Genomic DNA, 9,424 nt, shown 5'->3' with positions numbered 1-9,424 from the left:
TTTATTTATCAATGATTTATCAATGATTTACACAGAAAAAAAGTTTCATGATTAAGGCCCTGTTTGTAACCTTCGAATCAGATGTTAACAGAAATCTGTTTTAAAATTGCAGATATGTATGCATTAGATTAAACCAGTGGTGGAAAGAGTACTGAAAAAACATACTCAAGTAAAAGTAGCATTACATTCCAAAATATGTAGTGTGAGTAGAGTAAAAAGTACTTGTCCAAAAAACTACTTGAGTAAGAGTAAAAAAGTAGCTTATTTAAAAGTACTCATGAGTAGTGAGTAGGCTACTGAGCTGCGGATTCTACCCCTTACAATAAACACTGTGCACTACAATTTATAAATTTAAAGAAATTGCACATACTGTAATTCACATTATATTTTGTTCTTTGTCAGAAAGATTGAAGAATATCTCTCATCCATCTTTTTAAAATGCATCAAATCAGTACACTCATCACCATTTAAATCATTATTTGGGGGGGAAAAGCATTTAAAATTAGGCGAAAAGCCACTGGGCCTGAGCATGCTATTGTTGCACATAAAATATTAATATTCATAACTGTGCAAAGAATTCAAAAAAACCTTTAGAAACGCATATGATAGTTCAGCATCACACACAATGAGAGACATTAAAAAATACCAAATTTCTCTCCAAAACGGTATCAATGTTAGTGTTTTGATAAATGAGAATCACTAATATTATCAGATTACCTCACCTTATGCACTGAAAAAGGCTAAGATAGTGAGCTAACACTAATTACACACTTTATGTTACAATTTAAATGTAAATGCACATTATTCTAGAAGGGTGGCATCATCCCTTACATTTTAAATGGCTACAATTACTCACATTGTAATGCTGATAATATAATTTGTAAGGAAAATTGTGCATTAAATAGGGAAGTTATATCCAGGAAACTTTTACAAAAGAAACAAACAAACAAATACACACACACACACACACACACAAATGCATGTCTCTTTGTAGTCTCGGTGAAGCTGTTTTATCAGCTGCATCCACACACACACAAAAAAAAAGTTCAACATGAAAAATGTTTTTGCTCAAGTGTACTTGCCAAATGAAGACGGATTGTAATGGATCAATCAAAAAACGTTGTTTATTAACGAGCTGTAGTCACGCACTGACGGAAATGCAGTTCAAGTTAACGCCATGGTTCATAGAGTGCACTGATTCTGAATCTGGCGGCATGGCGAGCGCGAGACGCGGCAGTGCACAGATCGTGACGCGCGTCTCTCTATAATGTGATTGTGAAGTAAATGGGAGCAGGAATTCACCGCATTATGAACTCGTTACGCAATAACCCCAACCTCAGACCAAATGTTAGGCCCTGTAGACAGGCCAGCCTATATAAATATCATATTAAGCAGAAATGTGAAATGTACCTTTAGCATATAAGAGGAAGACGCTGATATCTGGATTGAATTGATGCGTGAAGAATGCACTTCCACAGCAGTCACGATCAACAGCAGGAATAGGCGGTTAAAGTTTTCTATGCTTAATTTGATTTGATAACAGTCACGAGACCGATTACTCAATCCAATCACGTTGATGGATAAAAATAAAATAAAACTAAAACAAGCATGTAACGAGTAACGACCACAAACTGAAAGAAAATAGCAGAGAAAAAATACCGACACATCACTTAAAATGTACTCAAGTAAAAGTAAAATTACACAATTTTTAAACTACTCAAAAAAGTACAATTTCTGGAAAAAAAACTACTTAATTACAGTAACGTGAGTATTTGTAATTCGTTACTTCACACCCCTGGATTAAACCTAATTAAAGGGTTAGTTCACCCAAAAATGAAAATAAAGTCATTAATTACTCACCCCCATGCTGTACCAACCCCGTAAGACCTTCGTTCATCTTCGGAACACAAATGAAGATATTTTTGATTAAATCTGAGAGGTGGATCACTGCTACATAGGCTGCCAGAGGGAATGAAACTTGACGGCCCAGAAAGTCATTAAAGAACATGTTTAAATAATCCATGTGCCTACAGTGGCTCAACTATAAGTTTATCAAGCGACGAGACTACTTTTTTCCCGAAAAAAAAAAACATAATAACGACTTTATTCGACTATTCCTTTTCATTCCTTGTGGGCCTGAGACGAGAGTTCAAGAGATTTCCACGACGCATGCGCAAGAACTGAACAAGAAGTATTAGAAGAAGAACGTTCTCTTCTCAGTTCTCGCGCATGCGTCGTGGAAATCTCTTGAACTCTCGTCTCAGGCCCACAATGAAGAAAAGGAATAGTCGAATAAAGTCGTTATTATGTTTTTTTTTTTCGGGAAAAAAGTATTCTCGTCGCTTGATAAACTTATAGTTGAGCCACTGTAGGCACATGGAATATTTAAACATTTTCTTTAATGACTTTCTGGGCCGTCAAGTTTCATTCCCTCTGGCAGCCTATGTAGCAGTGATCCACCTCTCAGATTTAATCAAAAATATCTTCATTTGTGTTCCGAAGATGAACGAAGGTCTTACGGGGTTGGTACAGCATGGGGGTGAGTAATTAATGACTTAATTTTCATTTTTGGGTGAACTAACCCTTTAAGAGTCATAGGGGTCAAATAAAAACTGCACATTAACTGAAAGCTTTTTTTTGTACAATTATTTCTAACCTAAAACATCAACTGCAAGCAAGATCTCTCTACCACAGTTTGCCGCTTTTGTTTACATTATTTCGATTTTTTTTTTATAACTCTCAATTTAATGGCTTGTCATTATCTCTAAGAGAACAGTATGCAAAAATTTTATCAGATATATAAGACCAGTCATTTATATTTGTCATTGTTAGTATCTTTCTATTTTCATTTTTATTAGCTGTTTATTCTCAAAAGAAAATTGTATTGTTCTGATTTCATTTGCAGGATCTGTTCTCAGTTTACAATGAAAAGAAAAACAAGGGCATTACCTGCACGGTAAATGCATGGTAAAAACCATTTAACCATGACAGCATATGGACCTTGAAATAACACATGGGCTTCTGTCTACCTCTGACTGTCTAATTTCTCACATTAGGCATTTACTATGAATCAAATTGTAGAAGCATTGGTTTCCTACATTCAGTGGTTGCCAAACCGGGAGGCCCGGAGTTATAAAAAGGGGGGCGCTGTACAGCAGGGATTGGCAACATCGGTCCTGGAGGGTCACTGTCTTGCAGAGTTTAGCTCCAACCCTAATCCAGCACTCCTGAACAAGCTAATGAAGGTCTTCTGGATTACTAGAAAGCTACTGGCAGGTCATGGTTGGAGCTAAACTCTGCAGGGCATGTCACAGCAGTCTGAGGACAGAAGCGCCAAGCCAGTAGTGTCAGACCGGAAGTTAGGGTGGTGCTGACGATCGCGTATCCCACCCCAACCTGTAACCCTACTCTTCACTTCACTATAACTATAAGCTCTATCTTAACGAATGCCCAACCCCACCCAACCACTAAACCTATGCCCTTAATGAGGCTACAAGCTCCACCCCAACACCGGTCTGAGACTCCTGGCCTGGCACTGTTGTCCTCAGACTGCTGTGATGTATGCCTCTGCGGTTCTGCAGTTAGTTATTATTGGAGTGGTCTGTTATCAGTTGTAGCGGTTGTTGTCATACAATACCGCTAGATGGTGCAATTGCAGAATCAGAATTGAGTATTGCAGGGAGTAAGATATAAATTAATTAGGCATGGTTCTTCACTAAGAATGGACAAGTTTGTGAAAGGACTGCCCGTGCCAAGTAAACGTAAAGCAGGCGATGCCAAGTAAACGTAAAGCAGGCGATGAATTCTTCAAACATTTCAACAAACAATTCATTTTGTCGTGTCCAGTCGACAGCCAAGCAGTATCTCGCCCACCATACAGTATCTCGGCCACAGATTCCTCAGTACAATGATAGGTAAAGAAGAGAGACCACAGTGTGTTGTGTGTGCCTCAAAATATTAGCTTCTGATAGAATGAAGCCAAAAACAAGTTAAGATGCCAATTAATGACTTCACATCATGAACACAGAGAGAACCCTGTTGAAGTTGAGCAGTATGTATTAATTAAAATGTTTTAATTAAACATTGCAAGCAAGGTCATGACTGAGAGTATCTTTATGTGGGTGCATGTAAGGGGGGCATGTAAAGCTTTGTTGTCCCCTGTGTACCTCTGTAAAAATAGAATATTGCAATTCTATGAGAAATTGTTCACTAAAATTATTAAAAGTCTGCAAAACATGAGTGAAAGGAAGAGACAAGTGACTGTAAATTTGCAATAATGAACAATATTATTCAAAGCATCCAGAGCTTAAAATCCTCAATAATTCAGGACTCTGCTCTCTTCTAATTCCATATTGATTTCTCCGCTTTCTCTGCTAAAGAGATAAAAGGCCAGAATACATAATAAGAGCAGTGTTTCACTGTGTTCAAAAGCGAGTTCTGTTCGGCTCTCAGTAACTTCCTTTACTTCACATCGCTTAATTGGATTAAACACTGTGTCCTAAATGGTGTCATATACCAAATGTGTCATCCCAACCAAGTTATGCAAAATTTAAAGTGCTCCCATTAAGTTTCAAAGATTTAAAGAGTCATTGGGCCCTATTTTAACAATCTAAGCGCATGGTCTAAAGCGCAGGGCGCAAGTGCAGTTAGGGCATGACGGGAAAAATGGTCGGCGCGCACAGTGCATGCTCTAAAAGGGTTGTCCCTATTCTCTTAAAGGGATGGTTCGGAGTAATTTCAACCTTGGGTCCTTTGCACCATGACCTCGAGCCAAACACCCGATGAAGATTTTTTTCCCTTCTTTTTTATAATTTACACAGAGACAATAATGCTATAGTTTTCAAAAACTTGCACTTTGAAACTCGTTTTCAAAGTTTGTGTTTTGAGGTCCCCAAAACGCTATTGTCGTGTAAATGAACGGCCAAAATGTATAAAAAGTTTTCTGTTTTAGTTGAAAACAGTGTTTTGTAAATTACCCCTTGCTGTCTGCACAAACCTACACAGGTTTGTTACAAATTTACATAATGCCGTATGGTCATTGTCTGCCCAGGAACAATCATCTACATGACCCGCTCGCAAACATTAGTAGCTGAGGCCTGGAAGAGTTTGATTCGTGTTGTTGACATGTTGAGAAGACGCTGTTTTCTGAGCTGTGAAAGCAAATCCACTTTGCCTACACTTACAAAGGATTAGGACTTGAATTGATATGATAAAACCGTCACTCTCATTACTGTTCGTATCACTATACAAGTGCTGAGGAAGCCTCCGGAGCTGAAATTCAGATATGGTAATAGCATTTAGTTCCCAACATGCACTGCAAGCGCCAGACCACTCACAACAGACTGGGCCATCTGACCAATCAGAGCAGAGTAGACTCTTGGAAGGGAGGGTTTTAGAGGGACAGAATCCATTGCCACACAATATGCTCATAACATAAGCTGTAAGATGAATAATCTATAACTTCAGAAGACCTTAATGTGGCAGGTGATCTCGCTCAGCCTGGAGGATTTGTTCACAAGTAGAATATGTGTGTGGAGGTCTTTTGAAAGCCCATATAAATCATAACCTAGGGCAGAATCATAGCATTTGCATATAGGTAATGGAATATTCAAATGTGCCAGAGCACTCGTAGATGGAGCAGGTGAGTATGTAATGATGACACAAAGCCCTGCGAGAAACAGAAGTGATTAATGAGGACTGAACGCAACTCACACCAACCTTATGCGAACAGGCCAGAAAACTGGGTCAAACTCACAGGTTAACGCTCAGTCAAGCAGCGGAGCGGAGTCTTCTGCGGTCTTCACATTCCACAAGTGAGCGGCGATAATGGCATCAATCGATGTCTACTGAGGGCATAAAAAAAGAAGTAAAAAACAGAGAGGAAAAATGGAAGATGGAGAAAACCTTTTGCTGTGCAGGCGAGAGTAAAAACACTGTAAAAATGACACTGAAAACAACCTTTTTGTCAATTAACCTAAAACAGAAGCTAATTACACTAAAGATTATTTTAAAATGTTATGCTCACCCAAGGCTGCATTTATTTAATCAAAAATACAGTAAAAACAGTAATATTGTGATATACTACTACAATTTAAAAATAACTCATTCCTATTTTAATTTATTTGAAAATGTAATTTATTGCTGGCAGTGGCAAAGCTGAATTGTCAGCATCATTACTCTTCACAGTGTCACATGATCCTTCAGAAATGATTCTAATAAGCTGATTTGGTGCTCAAGAAACATTTATTATTATCATCAATGTTGAAAACAGTTGTGCTGCTTAATATCTTTGTGGAAACCGAGATATATTTTTTCAGGAGTCTCTGATTAATAGAAAGTTTGAAAGAACAGTATTTATTTAAAAATAGAAAACTTTAGTAAAATTCTAAATGTAAATTCTTTACAGTTACTTTTATGCAGCCTTGCCAAAAAAAAGAGCTGTGTTGTGTCCATAGTCCAGAGACACTGCTTACTTTCATTATGTGGAATTATCTTACAAAATAAAACAGATTTCAGAAGTCACTGAATTAAAATATGCATTAAATAGAATTGATGAATAAAAATTCTCTGATCTTTTGAGACAAAAGAGGTCATTGTATTACGAATACTTATGGTAACTTTCGAAACTGAAAACTTTTCATTAAAAAAAACACACCTACCTTTTTTTCTTTTAAGAGAAGTCATGGAATTTTGTATCCGTATTCATTTACAACACTACCAACTCATTACTAGGGTCTCTGCCAAACGGTGACGGCTGTCAGGACACTCCGACAAACATCTAAATGTTTTTAAAAAATACAGCAGATAAAAGCACAACTTGCTGCAGATCTTTCACTTTTCAAACTTCTGGAAACTTTTTGAAACAGCTGAAAAGAACACCACAGTGACATACTTGCCCCGTTCCCTGAACAAAAACTAGAAATATTTATTTACATAATATCTATATGCTACATTAAGAGCTAAAAAATAAAAAGGGCTTGGCTAAGCTGCTTATATGCTTTATTGGCTGGCTTGATTAGACAGGAATTCATTTTTACCAAGATGACAGGTCTCTGCAGAGCTTCTTAGTGGTTTTCCCTTTTAAAACTGTCGAGGATCTCCAGACAGCAATTTAGCGCTTTAGCTCTTATAGCCCCGCTGTCTGAGATATAACTGGAGTCAGTCGCTGGAGACACCAACATTAAAGCCCAGCTCTTCCAGAGAGTCTCATTGGCTGTCTGTGCACCAGCATGCAGATGAGGCCAGATGGCAGGAGGCCCCTGCTGAGGCCCTGTCAGGTGAGCACCAGAATTCTCAATGAGGGCGGAGAGGGACGAAACTGAGGGGGAAACAGGTACTGCTGCTGCCCAGCTCAACCGACCTGACAGTTCCAAAAGAAAAGAAAAAAAGCTGCTGCCAGAGAGGATACGGGGCCCCTGGACGATGCAATGTGTCTCCCTCTATTTTGCCTGACGGCAAAACTAACAGGGCATGACTGGGGAAGGTGTGTGTCAGAGACCTCCCCATAGCGCTGTGAGACGAGGAGAAGTGCTCGCCAGTTGACTTCACCTGCTTTCAAACAAATGCAGCTAATGATAAAGCAGCATGTATTTATTAAGGGTCACTGATTACAGAGAAAAATTCATTTTATTAAAAGTGCATGCTGCAGTTTTACCTCCTTCCGCTTTAAATGCTCAAGCTTAACAGGATGGATTCTGATTGGCTGACAATGGTTAAAAATTGCTCTGAAAGTGATTCCAATGATATTGTTTCTTTCTGACATTATCGTTATAGTAGTGGTGTGGACTCTTTGTCGTTATCGTTATAGTTATCGTCCGTGGTGTGAAGAGGCCTTAAAGCAGAGTGTCATACTAGAATTAATGCTACTGCATTCTCTTAGTTTGTTATTAAGGAGGAAATTAACAGTATCGTGTGCTGGTGTGGACACTTATGTAGTTACTGGTATAGTTATTGTTATTAATGCGCACAGGCCTTTGAAATGATTTACAGGAAAATTCTTGACATGTTATCTCCCCACACTGTAAAACGTGTTTGTCATTTTTAAAGAACACTTTAAAAGTACTACAGTTAATACCTGTTTTTTGATTCACATAAAATACCTTTTGAATTATATGTAATTTTCCTGTAAGATTCTGTCAAACATGTTTTTGGAAATAAAAATTATTAATTACCATATAATTAAAATTTCTCGTTTGTTCTCATTTGGGTTATTTGCGTTATTTGTCATTAGGGGTTTTGTTTTACATTTTATGTTATTTAGTTAATGTTTATTGGATTACTTTAGCTTCGCGTGTTACCCTGATGGTGTTTTGTCTTTGTATTGTCAATACCTGAAACATGTATATATATTATTTACAGTGGATTTCAACCACAGGGGCCATTTTTTATAGTAAATTTAACATGTTTTTTTTAACAGTTGTACACTGTCAGTTCATCTGTTGCCATTCTGTTAAAGGCTTGTAAATTTAGCATTAGCATCATCAACTGAAAATCACAAAAATAATGTATTTTTCCAAATGGGTTTCTCAAGCACTTTACCTCTTACACTGTTTGGATAAACCAAGAGTCCTAGCTCATATGCATGTCATTCGTTGAGTTAATATCACAACAGGGAAAGAAGAAATTGGATAAGAACAAATTACATAAAATATAAATATAAAAGTAACACAAACTGTGCTTTGAATGTATTTTTACCTGGCCTCTAGGGCACTGGATCATCATCCCTTGCTACAGCTTTTGTCAGGGAATTTTCATTATCCAGGATTATTTAGACAGAGGTGACTGGCCTTTCATCCACCACCCCTGCAATTAATCGAAAAGATTTCAAAAGGCACTGAGGCAGATCCCTTGATATAGCCATCCACTCTGTCTTAGCCAGCTAAGAAACTCTGCAACAGAGACAATGATTTAGTGGTTGTTCTTAAAAAAAAGGTCATAGCTTTCTGTATCACTGCAGTGGACCCCCCTGTAAATACCTCACAGCTTCAAACTACCATGACTCACAGAGGTGCCTCATATTTCATTTTTCTCAAGCAAACAGGCTTGAGGGTTTGTGTATGTGTGTTTACAGCTTTCTTCACAATTCAGCTCATAAATCGTAGCTATTTGACAATAAGTAGATATTTGTAATGAACAGAATAATGTGCTTTTTTTTGCATTTCAAGTCATTATTTATTTATTTATTTATTTATTTATTTATTTATTTTATTATTATTTTTCAAAACTATCACATGATAAAAAATCTTACAAATAACATTAAAGGCACTCTCCGTCTCCAAAACCATATGAAATGGAACACTTATATGTAAAGTATCAACAATAACAAAAATAATAATTAAAAAATAATTACAATAACATACAAATTATTATTTCTATTTGTATTGTTACCATTAAAATAAAAAAAATAATACAAGATTGTAATAAT

Source organism: Siphateles boraxobius, unplaced genomic scaffold (genome assembly GCF_051911475.1).
Source record: "Siphateles boraxobius isolate OS27281-9 unplaced genomic scaffold, OSU_SipBor_1 31, whole genome shotgun sequence".
NCBI classification, from domain to species: domain Eukaryota; kingdom Metazoa; phylum Chordata; class Actinopteri; order Cypriniformes; family Leuciscidae; genus Siphateles; species Siphateles boraxobius.
This window is presented reverse-complemented; position numbering follows the sequence as displayed.